The following is a 21,515-nucleotide window of genomic DNA, read 5'->3' as shown; positions in this document are numbered from 1 at the left end:
ATTTACCCTGTGTTAAAAGACTTTCATCTCTGTGTACCCTGTTTCGATCATGCTTCCTGCCAATAATTCTTTATAAGTATGAATATATAAATATACAAAGGAATCATGACCTTAGCCCATCTCCCAGTTTGGTAATGTCTAGTCAACATGAATGTACCACTCCCTGAGAGACCGGAGACTGGTCAACACTACTTCCTGAAGGGACTAAGGGCAAGATAGAAAATGCCCAGTGATAAGGCAGACCCATGAAGAAGAGAGAGATGCCTACACCTGTAGGGGAATAGCTCTACCATGTGTGGACCCTCATATGTGTACTTAGGATGAGCCATGTTCAACTAACTAAATATTTCAGCAGTACCGAGTGTGCTTCAGCCTTACGTCCATGACAGCACAGACACTATGCCTGTTTGGTTAACGGTGCAGCAAAATCAGCAAGTACTAGCAAAGCCAATAGGTCTTCTTTTAATGTGCACGTCTCTGTTTCCACATATCACCACACTGAATCCAGCCTTAATGGATTTTTTTGCCAATGATAGTTTTGTTTCAAGCAGTTGACTCGTATGTGCCAGTGTATGTGCACTTGTGTTTATATACTTCTGTGTAACTTGAATAGAACTTCTGACCACAACTTCTGACCACAACTTTAAAAAAAACAATCAGCAGCGAAAATATCATAAGAGATGATTCAGTGTATTTTTGAGATGTAAAGTGGCCCCTCGCACATTGCAATTTTGCGTTGCTAGCACTCCATAGAAGGCGAAATGATACATCGGATAGCCAGTACCAAGAGGTTATATATGTCTCTTACGGAGTTGACTACCATAGATCATGAAGACAGTTGTACTATCAAGCCAGACCTAAAAAACACTTCCTAATTTGGAACATCTGGATAATGTATAGTTTTGTGATTGAGAGAAAAGGATATGGAGCGCTGGGACTAACCGTGATCAGTTCGCTCTTTAGTGAGCGAGTCCCTCCATGCCCAAGTCTGGGACAAAGTATAGGCCCTGGCACCAAAATAAAACTGGCTCCCATTTGTTGATTACAAAGCTAAAAAAAACAAGTGGCAATTGTTGGCAAACGGAGGAAGTTTTGAACTTAAGAGATTCTGTATAATTGTTTTGCAAGGTAAGGAAGACTGCATGGATTTGAGTTTGCTAAGGCAAGGTTTGATTTAATATCTGGAAAACCAACAGTACAACCAGGCCCAGCAGACCATAAAACAGGTTCACAAACAGTCAAAAATTCGACCCACTGACTGATTTGTCAGACCAACCCATCAGGAACTGCCTGCCCTACAGACTAGTTCGACCCTGTCAATGCCGAGGACCCCAAAGCAAGAAAGCGGCAAATGGTAGAAAATTGTATGTGATGTCTGATGAGCTTCTCCCAGCACACGAAAAAAAACACTAAGAAGAGACTGTAATCAAGTAATCAGAGTTGGTTTAGTTAACCTTTCTTCCAAACTTCTACTTCATAGTTACTATTGGCTGAAAATCTTAAATTAAACCGATTTTAGATCCTTGCCGGATTACCTTTGTGCTTGTATTGATATTGGGTGACATTATTCCCAGATATTTTATCAGAGCATTTGTAAAAGACACTACACACAAAGAACAATCAATGTGCAACTGAAAATTAAATGCAGTTGTCTTAGGGTTTTCAACAACTGTTTAACTGTATAAAATGAAACACATTTTTCTAAGGCACAGAAGGTAAACGATCAGAAGCAGTCGAATACACTCGTCACTAAACCACCTAATCATACATTTATTTTCTTCGACAAAAAAAAGTTAGAAAAGCTCAGTTGCAAAAAAATCCTGCTGTGCTTACACTGCTTAAACTAATATTCTGTGCTGCTATGACCACAAGATACAGTGTTGCTACAAATCATGAGTTAGAAAAAAGTCAGCTAAACAAAAAAGAAACTGTGAATTCTTATTACTATTAACTGATGCCATGAGACTAAATCTGCTGGGTTGCACTTTCACAATAAAAAAAAAAATACTGTAATTCAGTGTCCATCTAAACCGGTGTCCCTGGTGTCGGCCAGGTGATTTTAATGAGATCAGCCCATTTTACCTCCTAATCATGGGGCCGCCTGGGACCGAAGGTCAAAACTAAATTCACCTGGACAGAGGCAAATGTACAACAATCAGCAGACAGCCAGAGTCCTTCACAAAAAAAAGCTGTTACATTTGGCTAAAAGTGGCATAATTGGCAATGGAAAATAGAATGACCGTGTGATGCAAGGATTAGATGACAACACATGATTGCAAACTCTCATACCAGTGTGCACAGAAACCCTCACACATCAGCTTTCAACGTATCCACAGTAATCACAGTCACAGGCCGTATACACCACCACGCGCCATACATAAACTTACACCGTGCTCTACACACATTCCTCAGTCGCTGGCCCGGACAGTCCTTCCCACATCCCTGCATGCTCAGCCGCTGACCCTCTGAGAAAGTTCACAGTGTTGCTTGCTCATTCGCTGAGCCTAAGAGAGAGATTACCTCTACCTTCCACAGCCCTACTTGCTCAGTCGCCATTGCCCAGCGCGCCCGGACAGCCAATGTGCACTCTGAGGGCATGCCTTCTCTGGCCATTTCAGCGTGTCCGACATTGCTCTTTGGGCCGCTCCATCTGCTGTGCGCAAGGGAGGGAAGTGAACGCATGCCATGCGCGCGCTGGGTTCAAACGTCACAAGTCGTACACGCACATTGCTTGTCCGGACGCGCTGAGATCGCCAGAGAAGACAAGCCGTGAGTGTGCACATTGGCTGTCTGGGCGCGCTGGGGAATGGTGATGACGCGATAGTCACGAACTGAGACTTGGCTGGAGATGCCTGCTGCAGCGCCATGCCAAAAAACTACACACAAAGGAGAGTCCGATGCGGCTGTAGAGATTGTGGAGCTGATGGCTGCCAACGGAGCAACAACTAAGGTAAGGGCCCACCCAGGAGCATGCGCGGATGAGATAAGGGCAGCGTTTTTAAAAGCGGCTAGACGTGCAAGGTGGGGTAGGTTTGCTTGCAATTGACAAGCAAGCTTTTATTAAAAAACACTAGAGTGTTTTTGTTTTTTAGCCTGAAAGTTAATCAAACGTCATGAGGACGGAAGGGGGACAGGAGGTGTGCACACTGCGTGACTGTACGTGCGTGTGCACAAGCTCCAATCGCCACTACGCATGCCATCTCCTGTTCCACTTCCAAGGCAAGTCAGCAACAAAAGATCTCGCTGGCGACAGCGCTTCGCGCTGCGTCATCAGGTGGAAGACCTAAAAAAACGTCTTTACCGCAAATCCTCACGATGACTGTTCCCCCACGGACACAATGGGACGCCTTCAAAGCATCCATTAGAGGAGTAATAATTAGAATCAGCGTCCATATTTTTTTTTAAAAACTGCACATAAACAGTTGGAAAGTTTGGAAAAAGAGATCAAGCAGTTACAATTCAAGCTGTACTATGAGAAAGGCAAACTCCGCCTAGATACCTTAAACCAGAAAAAATATGAATATAACAAACCTCTGAGCACCAGACAGTGGGTTACCAAATTTACCACAATTATGTGTGGGTAACACTGCGGGAAACATTTTAGCCTGTTACCTAAAACACAGACAATATGGCTCCCAAATGACTCTTATCCGAGACAAAGATGGTCAACTACACTTAGATCCTCAGAAAATATCTAAAGTCTTCCTGGATTACAACAGGTCTTTGTATGATGAAAACTCTGCCATTAATACCTCAGATAGCCCATTATACCTCAATAAACTCAGCATTCCCAAACTTGATACCCAACACAAAGCCATATTAAAAAAGGCCATTATAGATCTGGAACTGCAATCCACCATTAAATCCCTCAAAGTGTGAAAAACCCCTAGGGAAGACAGCCTCATTGCCCAATTCTACAAATTATACGTGGAATAACTTTGCAAGCCCTTACTAAACCTCTTTATAGATTATGCAAAAGTATGTTTCAGAATGAGGTTATCAAAATTGAATGATCTTTGTGGATGGTTAGGAGGGAAACCAACGGAAGATTATTTGTTATTAATCGTTCTATAGAGCACCATTCCTCCATGGTGCTCTATAGAATGATTATTAACAAATAGACTTCAGTTTGTTTCCCTCCTAACCATCCACAAAAATCATTCCATTTTTTATAACATCATCTTGAAAGATACTAGATATGTCCTTCTACATTTAGACCACCGTCTTTCAGATGTGAAAATTAACCACTCTCTATTGGTCTCCATCTGAAGCAACAAAGATATCAAACATGACCACACCCTCCTTTTAAGGAATACATGAATGTCTGAGGGAATAACTTTGGTGGGTGACTTGGGCTCTAAACATAATCTCCTTTCATTCCATGACATTAGGCAAAAAATAACATTGCACCACCCAAATGTATGTCTTCTTTAAAATCAAAGTTGCCATCTCCAAACACAAAGCCTTTCCCTTTAAACCTGCATCACTTCCAACAATCCTGAATCTACTCAAAAGGGGCAGAAGGGCTGGGACCAAGACGATTTATCTAATCCGCCCGACATCCACTGCCCAAAACTATAGGCTTCCCCATTTACTGAGCAAATAACTCCTAATCTGGCACAGACCAAATTTCATATCCTACATAGATCACCCAGGACACCACACCGGCTAGCCACATTAGGCCTCAGACAAGGTTAAATGTTGATCTTGTAACTCAGCAAATGCAGATCTTCGCCAAAGGATACATGATTCTCCTCAACTACATGATTTGTGTTTGTGATGATTGTGATTTCCACCATTGATGCTATTTTTCATATTAGCTTCCCAAGACACTTCTATCTCACCATATGTGGAGTTTTCAGCCCTTCACACACAAAGGGATTACAACGAGACAAACTGCCCCTAACAGACTTAAGGTTTACTCTAGCTCACAAAAGTCAAGTCAAGTCAAGTCAAGTCAAAATTTATATAGCGCACTACATACCCATAGGGTCTCAAGGCGCTTGAGGGAGGGGGGGATGTTTACTTATCGAATATCCATGTTTTAAGTTGTTTTCTGAAGGCTAGGTGGTTTTGAGTAAGGCGGAGGTGGATGGGCAGGGAATTCCAGGTCTTGGCCGCTAAGTAGGAGAAGGATCTTCCTCCCATGGTGGCTTTGTGGATGCGTGGAACAGCGGCGAGGGCTTGGTTGGACGAACGCAGCTGGCGGGTGGGGGTGTAAAAGGAAAGGCGCGAGTTGAGGCAATCAGGTCCAAGTTCGTATAGGGCTTTGTGTGCGTGGGTGAGGAGACGGAACGTTATTCTCTTGTTGACGGGGAGCCAGTGAAGGTCTTTCAGGTGAGCGGAAATGTGGTCTGTGCGGGGGATGTCTAGTATGAGTCTGGCTGAAGCATTTTGGATGCGTTGGAGTTTTTTCTGTAGTTTCGCGGTGGAACCAGCGTAAAGGGTGTTTCCGTAGTCCAGGCGGCTTGTAACCAGTGCGTGGGTGACCGTTTTTCTTGTTTCGGTGGGGATCCAGTGAAATGTTTTTTTTGAGCATGCGTAGGATGTTGAAGCATGAAGATGAGACGGCGTTGACTTGTCTGGTCATCGAGAGTGTGGAGTCCAGGATGATGCCCAGGTTCCGTGCGTGGTCCGTCGGTATGGGGGCTTTTCCTAGTTCCAAAACCATCCTCTAGTCGTGGAAATCACTGGGGAATATATTTGTCCACACATGGTGGGAGTGGTTGAAATACATCAGGGGAGCACATACAATTCTCTCTACCCAATACCCTTAGAATTCGGCCAACAAAGCCCTTTGAAATAAACTTGATCGAAACCTAGAAGTGATCAACCCCACCTCCCCCTGACAAATTGGAGGACTCCTTCCAAGCCAACTCACCATGCCCCTCCTACTCTGGTCTATACTTGAGATTCCTATACCTTCTGACACAATCTTGTTGACCCGCCTATCAGGTCTTGAATTGCCTCCCTTACCGTTTACTTACCATCCGTTACACCCATCTTGTTTCTCCTCTTTGATCTATCTCGTACACTCTCCTTTTATTCCCCACCTCTTGGTTGAACAATGAAGAACCTGAATCCTTTAATGAACATTCACTTACATGTCCACTACACCTCTCTATAACTATGTGTTAAACATGTTATGACTATAGTCTAAACAATGCTCAGCTCTTATCTTTAGCCCCATTCTGTTCAACATGTAAGTAACTTCCCCTTCGCAGACGTCGGATCCCAAAGACTTAATCTCCTACGCAGATAACACTCCTCTGATCCTCTCGCTCACCGAGGACGCTTCCAACGTCCAAACAAACTTCTGCAATGCCATGGCCCACGCAGCTGAATGAATGAGAGACAATTGCCTCCAACTCAACTCCGACAAAACTGTAATACTGATCTTCAGGAAGAACAGCTCCGCATGGGACCACAGCTGGTGACCTGCAGAACTCTGACCCACACCGACTGACCACGCACGCTTGCTATCATTCTCGACAGTCAACTGACCATGAAAGGACAAGTTAGAACAGTCGCCCCTGCCTGCTTCCACACAATTGGCACGCTCAGCAGAATCTTCAGATGGATCCCAACCAACACCAGAAAGACCATCACTCAGCCCCTCGCCACCAGGTGCCATGAAAACGCCCTCTATGCCGCCATCTCCACCCAGCTCCGCAGAAGACTCCAGACCATACAGAACGCTGCAGCCAGACTCAGCATGGACCTCCCCAAATGAACCTACATCGCCCCCCTACCTGAGAGTCCTCCACTGGCTCCCCATCCAGTAAAGATGACAGTTCAAGTTCCTCAAGCACGCCTACAAAGTCCTCCACGACCTAGGACCTGCCTACGTCAACCATCGACTGAACTTCCACCAACCCGCTAGATACCTGCGCTCCTCTTAAACTCACCCTTGCACACATCCCGCATCTGTCACAATGGTGGCCTCTCCTTCTCCTACATCGCAGCTAAGACGTGGAACGACCTTCCCCTCCAGCTCCGTGCAGCCGGCTGACAGACTTCAGAAAGAGACTAAAGACCTGGCTCTTCGATGGAGACACATCGCACAGATACCCCTAGGGGTGACAGTGTTGCGCTTTACAAAAGCTGTTTGATTGATTGAAAGGGCAGAGAGATAACCATTAATACTGCACAGAGCAGAGTCCTGCTGGGCAAGGGAAAGAATGAAGAGGAAGGCTTCAGAAAGAGGGGCCGAAAGGGGATCAACATTTTTTTCTGCATACCATGCCACCAATTTTTTCCAATGGCAGGAGCTTACAGTCTTGGTGGAGGGACGCCTAGCAGCCAGGATGGCATTACAGACTTCAGGTGGTAGGTCAAAAGCTGTCAACTATCGCCAATCAATTTCCACGCAAGAAGAAAGAAAGTGGACAGGTTCTGGTGAAGAACCCTACCCTGCTGCTGCGGTAGAAGATCCTCCCAAAGGGGTAGCCTGATCGGAGGATCGATGGACATGTTCAGCAGCTCGGGATACCATGCTCTTTGGGCCCAGTCCAAAGCCACAAGAATGAAAAGCGTCTCCAAACAGCTGTCTTGGAAACTTCAGCGAGCAAAACTGCTGACATTGTGTGTTCTTGGTAGAGATGAACATCTAATCAAGGCTCTCCACACTGCTGAAAGAAACTTAGCACCACCTGGTAAAGATGCCAATTGTGATCCACTATCACGAGGGGACCGATTCCGGCCCCACAAAGCTGCACAGCCACCTGTAGTCTTGAATCCAATGAATTCAATTTATATCTATTCTTTCGCTTTCTCATATTTTCTTTTTTCTTTCATTTTAATCCTTGTTTATTCTTTTGTTCAATTCATTGGATAAATTTAATTCATTGGATTCAAGCCTACAGGTGGCTGTGCAGCTTTGTGTGGCCGGAATCGGTCCCCTCGTGATGGAGTTATTATTGCAGCGCAATGAGACAAAGCGCGGAGAAAGTTTTGCACGCCAGAAACGTTTTGAATGGATAATATTGGAAGAAATGAGTGTAAGAATATGATTACGTAGGTGTGCATCTCACTCACAGTAAACTAATTGTAATCCACTAGGCATCTTTGGCTGAGTTTGTCTGCCCTGGCATTCAGAGAGCCCACCAGGTGATGTACCACCACAGATATGCCATGCTGTTCCAGTAATGTCCACAGAAGCAGGATCTCTTTACACAGGGTTCACTACCCCACACCGCCCTGTTTGTTGAAGCATCACATAGTGGTGGTGTTGTCCGTGAACACCTGCACTAATCTTTCCTTATGGTGGGTAGAAAGACTTTCAATGCCAGCGAGATCGCACAGAGCTCCAGCATGTTGATGTCAAGTCCTCTGATATCCACCTCTCCCTGATAACGGCCTCATCCCAGGAGTGATGCATCTGTCACTACGGTCTGTTCTGGTTGGGGAAAGGAGAATGGTCTGCCTCTTGGACAATCGTAGCTCGTGAGCCACCATTGCAGATCTCTTGCAGTTCCTTCCGAGATCTGAAACATATCGAAGATATTCCCCTAGTGATGTACACACTGGAACTTGAGGTCCCACAGCAGAGCCATATGCAATCGGGCAAGTGTCACCAGCAGGATGCAGGAGGCCAGAAGGCCCAGGAGCATCAGTCAGTCTCACCAAAACCAAGAATAGAGGTTAAACATCGGTATTGCAGCTCCAGAGGATAAGTCCGAAACTGCACTGTGTCCAGAACAGCTCCGATGAAAGGAAGGATCTGAGATGGAGTCAGGTGTGACTTTGACATGGTAATTGTGAACCACAGGGAGTGCAGGAGATTCGCCGTAGTCTGGAGGTGGGAGGCGGCAGCCTAGGGCGAGGCCACCTTTAGGAACTAGTCGTCAAGATAGGGGAATACTGGCATCCCTGATCTCTGCAGATGAGTTGCAGCCACTACCATCACCTAGGTGATCGCCCAAGAGGTGCTGGTAAGGCCAAAAGGGATCACAGTAAACTGAAATTGCTTGTGGCCTACAGTAAACCACAGATATTACTGGTGGGCAGGCAGGACAGGAATGTGAAAATAGGCATCCTGCAAGTCCAATGCTACAATCCAGTCTCCTTGGTCCAGGGCAGACCAAACCTAAGCCAATGTAAGTATTTTGAATGTCTCCTTCTTGAGGAAGAGATTGAGAGCTCGCAGATCTAAAATAGGACGAAGGCCTTTGTCCTTTTTTGGAACCAGAAAGCATGTTTCCCACGTTTAGTGTGGTGGATATGCCCAGCTCCCTCAGGATTTTGACTTAAGTCGGGTTCACCTAATCACCCATGGGCTGCTAGGCTTCTGTCAGATGTGGACGACACCATTAATGCATAAGTGAACTTAATGGTTAACCAGTCGCTCCGAGAGGCTTATATTCCAACGTTATGGAAGCAGGAGTTTATTCTGTCTCTCCTTAAGAAGGTGTCTCTCAATCCTTTGCTTCCTGAGAACTACCGCCCTATTTCGCTCTTACCTAGTTTGGCTAAGGTTTGTAAAAAAGTCGTTACCTCCCGACTTACTAACTATGTTGAGACATCTGGCTTGCTCCATCCGGCACAAACTGGCATCCGCGCTTTTAATAGCATGGAGTCAGCTCTGCTTGAGGTGTCGGAGGAGATCCGGCAGTGTTTGGATGCCGGCGGGAGAGCCGCATTGGTTATGCTAGATCTCTCGGCGGCATTCGATACTGTGCCCCACTCTCTGCTCCTTGATCGCCTGTCTGAGATAGGCATCTCCGGCTCAGCCCTTCGGTGGATTGGGTCCTTCTTGGAAGGCCGGTCACAGCGGGTGTGGCTCCCTCCCTGTGCCTCTGAGCCGATGCAGGTAACCACCAGGGTGCCGCAGGGGTCATCACTGAGCCCCCTACTTTTGAACATCTATGTGACTATGCTGGTTTATCTTGCGGAGTCACTAGGGGCAATTCCCACTAGGGGCTTACGCTGACGACACCCAGCTCTTGTTCTCATGGAACAAGGAGGCTGACTCCGTAGCTGCGACCCAACATTGTTTGTCTTCGGTTTTCCAGTGGCCGTCCAATGCTCAGCTGAAATGTAACAAAGGGATATTGGAAGTGCTCCTCTATGGCTCGTTCACTTTGTATTTTAAAGAAAGGCTTTGGCCTCCAGGCTTTGCCCGTCCTATGGCAGACAAAAGTGCCACAAAAAATGTGGGCGTTTGGTTCGATGACAACCTGAATTTCTCTACACAAATAAAGAAGCTGGCGGGCACATGCTTTGGCACCTTGAAAATCTTGAGGAAGTTTCTTCCCTTTTTGCCAGGCAGTGCCAGAGAAACTGTGGTCCGGGCTCTCATCTTGTCCCGTTTGGACTAGGCCAATGCCCTACTGGTGGGCAGCCCGGGCTACCTTATTAAGAAATTGCAGGTTGTGCAAAACTTGGCGGCCAGACTGCTCTTTAGACTGACATCAAGGTGCCTTCATTTGCGTTCCTTGCATTGGCTTCCAGTTGACTCGCATTTGAAATTTAAGATGCTGACCATCGCTCATAGGGCCCTCCATGTGCTTGGTCCCTTATATTTTCAGAGGAGGTTTGCTTTTTACACACCAGGAAGACAGCTGCGCTCGTCCGCCCAGCAGCTGTTACAGACCCCTAGGTTCAACCGAATGGTGGTATCTCGTTTGTGCGAAAAGCCAGTTTGGCTTGGAACATGTTGCCCTTGGCTCTTCGGTTTTTCCAGGAACCATTGCTCTTTAAGAAAAAACTGAAAACGTTGCTTTTCTAGTTGCTGTTTTGTGCTCATTTTAGTCCTTTCCTTCAGTTAGCAACTGAACACTTTCAAGTAGCTGCACGCTGTATAAATTAAACACAACATAACATAACATAGAGGGAATAGCATACTTCTGGTATCGAACCCTCGCTATGGCTCCCTTAGGTCTGTGGGTATTGTGCCCTCTACCACACAGAGGCTGGGGAGCATGTGTGGCAAGTGGCTGGGAGCCCCTTCTGTAGCCACCAAAGGAGCTAAAAGCGGACTGGGGTGAAGTGTGACTGCAGAAAGCCCCAAGGACCAGGCTGTAGCCCTAGAGTGCTTGACTCGCTCGAGCACCGAATCTGCTTGGTCTCTGAAGAGAAGGGTGTCATCGAAGGGCATGTCCATAAGGAGAGTCTAGACATAACAGAAAAGCCAGTTGTCCTCAATGATGGGTGGTGCCTCAGACCACTAACTATTAAACAGATCTGCCCAGGAAGTTGGTCGTGTCAAGTCCGCATCGGATTGTTAACTTTGCTGCATCTCTCCCGTCGAGACCAGCCTGAAGGTACAGCCCGGACCTTCTCCTGGACCTGTGGCAGCATTTGTGCAAACGTGTCCTAGAGAGTGTGGGAATAATGGGCCAAAAGCCATGGGGTGTTCAGAGACCCCAATGAAAGGATGGTGGGAGGAGTGGTTAGGAATGCGCCCTTTGATGTGGAGACTTGGACCACAAAGCCCTTGCGTGTAGGGTGAAGAAGTTTGGGTCTCCCTGGGGCGGTGGCAGTCGATCGTCCTCTTCACAGTAGCCCCTGTGTTGGGTTTGTACCAAGTCCCAAAAAGGACATCTGATCTGTAAGGGAGTCATTGAATGGGAGCAGGGGTTTGGACATGGAGACTCCTGGTTGCAACACCTCTATCAAGATGTGAGTCTTGACCGCCCGAGGGCAACTGAAGGTCCAGGACTTAAGCCGCCCTCCTCACCACCAATGCATATGAGGCTCCCTCCTCTGTAAACACGGTAGGGGAGAAAACATACCAGTATATGGAGAAGTATCCAGCCAACTGGCTTCACTCAGTTTCTCATAACAGTCCATATTAAGTTAGTCTTCCTAGGGCTGGTATTCTGAAGGATCCAGTTACCACTTCCAGTCTTCAGTAAGGCCTAGCCCAAGAGAATAGGGCTCCAATAAGGATCCTGCTGGAGTGGGCATTGGGAGACCCCAATCCGGTTTGGTGTTGGACTCTGGGATGACAATGGGGATGGCGCAAACAGTGGGCGCCTGGGAGCTTTGGCATCGGTACCAGTGGCGGGGAAGGTCGAGGTGATATGACTGCCTCGAAACCAGGAATGGATCCTTGGGGGCCCACTGGAGGCAGAGCCGCCACATGGAACCAGAAGGGGCCCCCTGTAACCCTGTGGGGCCTGAATGCACGAAGGGGTTAGGTTGCCCAAATATGAGGCGCATGGCTTCATAGAACTCCTTCAGTTGGGAGGGGGTCTATCTGGCTCCCAGAAAGTCGAGAGGCATGGAGTCCGCCCAGGTGCAGGTTCAGAAGAAAGAGGCCTTCATCGCGTCATCCAACTGAGGAGAAGTCAAAGAGAGCATCAACTACTTCCTCATTTTCTTCTGCCTCGACGTACCAGAGTATCCAGAGGACTTGGAGTGGGACTATGATGACTTCGGGCTCAGTGACTAATCCCGTAACCTTCCTCTTGACCAGGACCTCAATTTGCAGGGTCCCATGCTGGGCTGCCATGAGAATGAAAGACCGCTCCCTTAAAGTTTGTGGGTTCATGCCATGGAAATTAGACCTCAAATTCAAGTCGTGGTTGCACTCCAAACACCATGGGCAAACTAAGTGCTGGTAAGTCGCCAACATCAGCCAGTGACAGACTTTGCAGGCCTTGAATCCCATCTTCCTGGATGACATACCTAAACACACCAGGAGGAGAATTCCTAAAAATACTCTCGACAAAACGTCCCAAAAATCCAGTCAAAAATAGACTGGGGCTTAGGCCGTGTCCGGATCAGCGCTGGCTGGTGCGGAAAGAAAAGAAGTGACAGAGCGTCTAGGTGGCACCTATATAGGTACCGCAATGTCACTCTGGTGCAGACTACGGCACATGGAGACGATCAATGACACCTACCGGCAAGCTGGAATACTCTAATGAAAAATCTTCTGGATCTAGTCTGATGCCTAGGGATATTGAAAGGTAAGGAATCTCCAGCTAGAAGACTATCAGACATATTAATAAAAAAAAGCTGCAGGGCTTACATTGAGAAAGAATCACAAATTTTGAAAAAGGTTTTTAAAATAAAAGATTTCAAACAAGGAGAACCAAGACTTAACCAGCTGGACAGTGGCACAGATTAGACTGATCATGACAATGTATTTCTGGACTTCACCTAGTCTGTTTAATGTTATCCCCTCTAAGAGTAAAGTTATAGTCAGTGTTGGGGGCTTAATGTACAGCATAAGGCCTTCATCTTCATAAAGAAAAACCTGGATATGAAAAGTAAAAATAAAAGTCCACGAATACAGTGACATACATTTATGTACAAGATGGCAATGCTACTGGTGCAAATCACTGCACCTGTAAATCAAAAAATACAATTTGTTTTCATTACGCTTTTATATCATTATTCAATCACATGATAATGTATAATGTGTTAGTACATGCAGGCAACAAAGTGGGTGCTAACCAGATAAACACCTTTTTTTGTTGCTTTTGGACCTTTGGAATGTATACTCCGCTATTGCATGTGATGCCTCTAATGGAGACTGGCACGTTGTGTAAAATAGATTTTTGCTACAGCCTTTAGCGCTCACCTTTTATAAATGAGAGCAGCTGCTTTAACCAGCTGGCACAAAAGGGCTCTCAGCAGGTTTCGTATGGGTGCACATGTGCAGGCTGAGCGAGAGACTGTTCTTGAACGGAGAATGGTATCTGGCCACAAAAAGCACTGTGGAAGATGGGGCTCAGCCTAGATCGTTAAAGTTAAACTGCAGACGAAAGGGGACTGTGCCACTCCTTTCAAATAAAGTGTATAATATTTTGCTTTGCTAATTGTACTTTAGCTTTAGATTGGAAAAAGATACAAGACTCAGTTGCTGTCTAGTTCATAGTGTCATCCCTGTAATTCATATATATGACATTTGCCCCTGGTGCTACCTGGTGTGAGATAATTACTGAGATGCACAAGCTGGTAGATCAAAGGTAAGTATAGACAATGGTATAATGCGGGGCGGATTCAGAATTCCCTACTTGAGGAAGAGGGTGGTGTTGAACTTTCAATAGTAGTCAACAGCAACTGCATGAAAAGCAGAGGGACCTTCCCACTGGTGACCATGGACGAGGCTCAGATTTCTATACTTGCTTTAAAAAATGTTTAAGGCTAGTGCCAGGACGTGGTGACCCAAGATCAATTAACAGAAATATGTGCTCTAGATTTGAAAGGAGCTGCCCTTTGTTTTGTACCCAGAAAGTTGCACAGAAGAATGATAAGCAGTGAGCTGGATCTTTGAGTGTCAGAGGTAAAGGAATGGTCTGGGGCCTCTGGGTTGGGTAAATGCCTCGCCATTCACAAAAATATCTGCCTCCATCCGAAAGTCACTGTTCAGGCATGACAAGCGGATATGGAGCATGGAAAGAGTAGAGAACAGAATAGGTGTGGAAGCCCTGGTAGGATTCTACGGGGGCACGGATTTCTGATTTCAACTCTAGGATTTGGCAACTCCCAAGGCTTGCGACACCAGTTCCTAACACAAACGAAGAGCTGACATACATTTGACAATGAAGAAGAGGGTACTATGAACTTTTGTTGGTCTGGGCTTGGGGTGGGGAAAGGGGCCCTGTAGATGCTGTTGCTCAGTCACCCAGAAAGAGGCGCGAGGCTGGGTGGATAAGGAGTGCAGACAAGGAATGGAGCCTGCTATGGAAGACCCCAGCTCAGGAGAGAACTAGGCTGGCAAAGAGAGCTGATAATCTAAAAACAAATTAACAGTAGTGCTTGTTGCTGGGCAAGACCGTTTAAAATCTTTGTACTGTTCTGTAGATCATGAACCCCTGGGCTGGCTTCCCAGAAAAGAGTTTCCAGAGACTTCTTCAGGGCTTGGTCCTTATAACGTAATTTCACGCATAACATCTATTCGTAGTACGATTTTCCAATTTAAGGGTAGACCTTAATCAGTAAGCTTGGAGTCTCTGTAATTTTGATGGAATGTTTGCGGTTGTGAAATGATACAGTCTTAGCCCAAGTCGGCTGTTGAATCTTGGTAGCAACAGCTGATATTTCACACCGTCTACAGGAGTTATGTCTTTGGAAAGGGATGAAACGCGTTGGCTACATTTGCTGAATATTGTGTACAACATGAATAAAGAACTATGAAGAAATATCATGCCTTTGTGAATTTGATTGGAGTCTGTGCAATCCTTAACTGAAGCACTTTTAATGAATAATTTGTTTCATCTTCTCAGTTCTGACTTTAAACAAACAGAAGATACGTGTAGTGCATTGTGCAAGAAAGGAGTGTCTGGAGCGTTAGGCAGCCAGGGCAATGGAATTAACTAATGGGCTGGAGTTCCAATGTGCAAATTACAAAATTGAGTACAGCCCCTAAAAAATGTGGAGTAACCTTAAAGGGTGAATATCATCTTTCCAATGGTACCTCTCCCTAGAGAATCCAATTTTGGAGATTGTCACAGAAGGATTGTCCCAAGCAGGGATCCACCCACTAGCCAGAGATTTTAATATTAGTTAAAAAAAAAATACATTGGCTGGGTGCCACGCTGCCCAAACATTTGGCTAGATCCACACCTCTAATGGCCCTAACAGTCTTTCTTTATCCCTTGGGAAAGAGGAAATTTGGATTGTTGTGGGTTTTATTTCGACAAAGGCCTGCACTCTACTGCTCACGGATAGCAGATAGACTGGGGATGCAGTGCAGTGCTAGGAAGGGCAAATCTTGCAACCCATTTTGTTTTTTACTTCCCCCCTTCCCCCATGATGGCTTTGTGTGCTTTCTGACCCCCTGGTCTGGACAGATTAGTGACATCCTAATTGAAAACATCCTAATTGTCCCCCTTCTTCCCCCAGGGGAAAACAGTGGGGGTGGGGGTTGAGGGGTGGGGGCAAGGGCTTAGGACTGTCTTGGCATTGCGCTCCACTCCCCAGCACCAGACTATTTATGTTCCAAGAAAAAGGCAGAATTAGGGGCGAATGGTGGTTAGCCGCACTCTTTTGGTCCATATGATAAAGCTATGGTCAAAGAAATCAAATTTCCTCTAATTTCCATTGCAAAAGGCTGCACTATTAGAGGTCTGGGTCAGCCAGCATCCACAAAACTATGGTTAGAAAAAGAATGAAGTGATTAAAAGAATCAAGTTAATGGGGAAGGGAGACTCACTGCATCTGAAGCAACTGGTGGCGCCGAATATGAGTCTATACAGGACAAGCTGAATAGACCAACTAGCATGTAAAGTTTATAATGAGAGCTCCTAAATACTGCACATTTGACCTAACTGAAGGCCATGGTGATCATGGAGGTCGGAAATCAGCAGTCAGGTCTCACACAGATGTCAGCAGTGGAGAAAGTCATAGCCGATGTAAAGAGAGGGGCGTACAATAAACTCAGAAATATTAAAGAAGCATCAGAACTTTGTAAGGCTGAATGTATTTAGGAATACGTTTCTTTTTTTTAGGAAAGTAATATCAAAAAGCATTCTTCGTGTTACACAAAATGATTTTTTTTAAGTGCCAAGCCAGCACACAGCCACAATACTAATTAATGCAATTCTCTTACTGGATAGTAACCCAGCATAAACCTGAATAGCTTCAAAACTAAAGTACAAAACTTATTTAATCTAAATTTTACATAAATTCAGCCCATAGCTGAATTATAAGCAGTGACATCAAATCTTTAATCTGATCCCAAATTCACAATGGCCTGACCCTTTGCGAGTTGTTTTCGAAAATATATATTTCTAGGCCACATAAGGTGATCAAATCCGACCACCACAACATTGGATGAGGTGGTTTGTTAAACAACCAATGCCAAGCAAGAACGAGCTGAGCAACTGCAATTGCAGTTTAGTAAATACCAGCAACTTCAGATCCAATATAAGTTGAATGTATTAATGAGATCATTTAAAAATCCTTTGATGTATTAATCTTCATCACACAGGGCATGCAGTCCAGATATGCTCAATATCGGAATGCATAGGTTTCAAGTGTGGCACTGAGGGAAAATTGTCCATGGATAAGAGTGGTCAGCCATGTCAGGGATGACAAATGAAAAGACATTATTCCCACATGTGCAGAGCTAGAAAGGGTGTTATTCCAAAGAAAGACAGAGGGAAAGCCAATCAGCTATCCAAATATATCAAAGAAGGACTGTCTCTTACAAATCCGGGGAGAACAACACCTATTGCTTTACTGGGATTTGGGTATGTGAATTAAAGCAATGCCTGATTCAGGAACACATTACACCCAGTTGGTAGAAATCCCTGGCTCTTATTTGAGGGGTGCAAGATGCACCCTCCTGACCTAAGGCTGGAGGCAATATGGGAATAAACCCATTGAAGTCCTTGGCATTTTGTAACCGATTACAGCTTTGAGGCAATATTTGCACAATCCAAGTTATATGTGGCCTATGATGGGTCTTGTTTGCTGTGTTGGCCACAGCAATGGAATCTTCAAATTTTCCTTTATCCCAAATATCCTGATGAAATCTTTGGGTAGAACGATGCTGAGGTATAGTCTTGCCTGGTGACTGAGCAGTGAAATTTCACGAGATGTTCTCAGACAAGTTGGGTCTACTCAAAAGCTTTTCTCACAAGATCATTTTGAAGGATATCTTAGTACCTATTGTATGCAAGGTCAATCTATCCCTAGTGATACGAAAGTCTCAGTGTAAAAAACTTAAGATTTGCATGGATGATGTCAAGGCTTACAAAGGGATTCAAGTGGTTAGCCCCCTATTGCTTTAATGAAAACATCCAATAGTGAGCTTTAGCCTTTCATGGATATGTTTTACCTTAATGCAGCTATTTGGGAGATAGACGACCTTTGCTAAACAGTGAACAGATGCTAAAGACAAAGAGGGGCAAAGGTGTTCTCTACTTTAGCTCTGTCATCAACATATTACCAAATCTCACTTCATCCTGAATCCAGACCATCGATTTTCTTTGTCACCCCTAACTGGGTCAAGTAAATGCATGCCATTCTGTCTAGGTTCAGCTGACAATGTGTCAATTCTTCAAATCGAATCTTTAACATGACATACTTTCATAAGCAATATTCTAGTCTTTGGGCTAACAAGAAAGGTCATTACTTTATTTAAAACCAAGTTTTAGTAGGTTTAAGGCGGAGTAGTCTAACCTTTAAAAAAAAAAAAGAGAACGTTTAGGGATGACTGTGTAGAATATTTGGATCACAGGCTCGATAAAGAGGGCAGTCCAACCAAATTTAAATTAATAAGGGCTGTAGAGGAGGCTCTAATAGTTCAGAATAAAGCTCTACTTCTTATTTTGAGGCTGGCAGATCACTACTCACCTTTTGTACCAAACATCTGAGAAAACTGTGAACATGAGAGGTGTTACTGGAAAGTATAAAACATGTACTTGGTGTGAGAGTGTGTAAGAGATCACGGATTTGACCAGGGACATCACAACAGTACTAGCATGTCAGCCATATCACACTACGAATAAAAGTGTCACAATGGAATAGGTGCACTTAAGGAAGGAGGGGAGGTTACCATCACATTTGAGAGATGCAGAACACAATTACTTGGCACTTAAAAAAGGCAGTAGCACATTGGTGGTGGGAAGGCTATGTCAGGAAACGTGTGGGGAACAAAACTTATGGTAAGACAGGTCATCATCACCAGGTTAATGTATTCAACACTGAGGGTGGAGGCATGGCTATGCCAAAGATAACCCAGTAGTTGCAGAGGTTGCAAGGACACTGCTTCAGAGTTGAATATAGGCTAGAAAAGAAAAGTGTCGGCTGACTGTCTTTCAGAGACAGACTGTTGATGAAGAAACAGTAGGGGGGCAATGGATGATACAGAGGAATGAACAGTTTCTAATCGACAGAAGAGGACAGTTGATCAGGCATATTTCACACGAAGAGTGGATCCATGCCATAGAGCAGGAATGTTTTGTCAATAGTGTGAAATTTAGTTTGCTTGAGGGCTGTGCTAAGCAATGGTGTAGCAGTTTTTAGAAATCCGTGTTGAATTGTTGCATGGAGATTCTATTTTCTTCAAGAAAAAAATGTTGGTTGTGCCTGCTATGCTGAGAGGGAAGAAATCCTCATCCTTGTCCATGAGGGGCATCTGAAAAAGAGTGGTACTACACCTCTCAGATGAAGTTTCTGGTGGCTTTGTTTTGGCAGAGATGAGGAAAATAGGGTCAGGGACTGTTTTCCTTGTACTAGGGGCAACTGTTCATTATCCTTCTGCCACGGCTAATCGTGTTGGGGCATCTTTTAGAAAACTGGCTTTAGATATCCATGACCACAGGGGCAACGGGGGAGGGAGTGGTGGGGTCAGTCCAAATCCTCCACTGCAAAATAGATTTGCATTGGATGGAGGTGACGTTTGTGAGTGAGGTTTCCACTGGTTGTCATACAATTTCCAAACAAACTGTTTGTTTGGGAGGGTCTTCCTGAAAGTTTAGTGACTGGCAATGAGGTGCAATTGGTTTCCAAAGAAATTAAGAAATATCTCACTGTGAAGAACAAGTCAGGACCTCTATTACTATTAGAGAATAGTCTAGTTGAAAGGTGGAAGGGGGGTTCAAGGAGGGATTGCAGTTGACGCACTGCAAAGGTGAGTGGAGGGTTTCCTTTAGTAAGCTTCTGTAAGCTTACTGCACCTCTGCAGTTAAGAATAGGGATAAAAAGTCCTTTTGAAATAATGGCTAGTAGGAAATAGAGGACTCTTGTGAAAGAGATGGATGAGCATGGAATGTGAGGATGCTGTAGAAAGAAGCCAAGCAACAGTGGTTCCAAAAAGGAGTTTCACATTATTCTTTATGGTAATGTTCACGTTGGTAACTGATTATGAGTGTAGAAGGGTAGAAGGTTAGGTAAAGAGTAGTCACATTTTTCAGAAACTCTCCAGGTTAAGAACGTTAAAAGATTGTTGTAGATGAAGGACGGTAATGAGTGGAATAGGAATAAAATAGTCAAAGTGCCTTACTTTTTGCTGCAACGTGAAAAAGCGTAGGGGTTTTCTTGGGTCAAAGAGCTGTAAAAATGGTGTAGCAAGTCCTATTTTAGGTTTAAATCGATTTTATTGGTATAAGTCCTATTTTAAAAGTGCAGAAGAAACCTGCATGGATGTATGAGTATTAATGTAGTTGACCCTAGTCCAACCTTTTGTCTTTGCAGAGTTTCCTTATGACAACTGTTAGCGATTGTGTTGTATAAAACACATATGCCTCTCAGAGACAATCCATCTTTAGTGGCAACCAAATGTGAGGCAGCATGGTCATTCACAATATTGGATGTGTTGCTTGTCACTCTATGGCTTAAGTTAGGAGTATTAGGTGGGCTCTGTACTTTGCAGCTTGTTTGGGACTACAGGACTTAAACACAGAAATGTGTGTTCGTCCTTTTTCTAACAATCGCTGTTCTGCTATTATGGAGGACACGTTGGGCAATTGATGTTTTATGCAGTCACAAATAATTAAAACACTGTAAGGTTGGAGTTTTGGTGCAGTTCTGATTGCTGGTCTTCTGAAGTTTGCCTAATAACTTTCTTCCTCCATGTTCAATAGACCAGCTTTAGGCTTAGCTAAAATAATGGAATACATTTACCAGCAACAAGGTTTGTACTGGCAGTACTTTCAACAGAACACAACATCTTCCCAACAAGCGTGGTTGTGTGAAACCACTGCTACTGCAAATTTCCAGAACATTTGTATGCAATTAAGAGTCCCTGGATTAGAGACATCACATTTAAAATAGTCATACATGAGCATCCTATGTAATTAGGGATACATCTGCAAATACATCTGTTTCACAGGACGTAAATGGTCAATAAAGACCAGTTTCTTCCTTGTTCCCACAATGAAGGGACTCCAGGCCCTCCTAAATCTTCTTAGTTTCCATATGTCAAAGTTTAATGGCGACTTGGATATTCTGAAGTACTCAGAAATTAAGCTAAGAATTGGGGAAGTGCCACATGCATAGGATTTGAAGTATAGAAATAAGTGATGGACGGAATGCTTGAATTAATCTCAGCCACTGGAAATTACTTGGGGCCTCATCCCAGACTACAGTTATGTTGAACAATGCTGCCTCAGTTTCGACCTAGCAATACGCAAACCAGTCTTGATCCTCCGCCAGTAGAAACATTTCCACCCTGCCAGGCTTGGTCCTCCTCTGAATTGGAACACAAGCAACCCAAGTCCGGTTTCACCCTCATTAGGACTCATCAGTCGGGTATAGATTGTTACAGTGCACACAGCCCCCACGTCTGGGCATTACCATCCCACCCAGAGCATTGCCCGGATGTATACTATCGCAGTCTGGATCCAGCCATATACAAATCAGTCATCTCTGGCCTGAGATTAATTCAAGCATTACTTCCATCACTTTTTTTGTATACTTCATATACATAAGGTGATCAGTGCCAAAAAGAAATGACTGACATCATTAATATGGACTCAAACAAATAGATCGGAGCACCAGTGGACAGCAAATGTGTCTGGCAGTGCCACCACAAGAAGAAACTTGTTCATAAGAATAAGAGAATGTTTCACAATTCATGAATATTGCTGCTTATTCAATGTAGCATGCACACA

General features: G+C 44.7%; 1 protein-coding gene across 3 annotated transcripts in view; it reads right to left on the bottom strand.

Annotated features, from left to right (window-relative positions):
- Positions 1–21,515, bottom strand: part of PDE3B (phosphodiesterase 3B) — a 1,530,363-nt gene that overhangs the window by 650,915 nt on the left and 857,933 nt on the right. The window lies entirely within an intron of this gene.

The sequence above is a fragment of the Lissotriton helveticus genome, chromosome 3_1 (genome assembly GCF_964261635.1).
Source record: "Lissotriton helveticus chromosome 3_1, aLisHel1.1, whole genome shotgun sequence".
NCBI lineage: Eukaryota > Metazoa > Chordata > Amphibia > Caudata > Salamandridae > Lissotriton > Lissotriton helveticus.
Note: the sequence above shows the minus strand (reverse complement) of the source record. Positions and strands in the feature narration are given on the sequence as shown.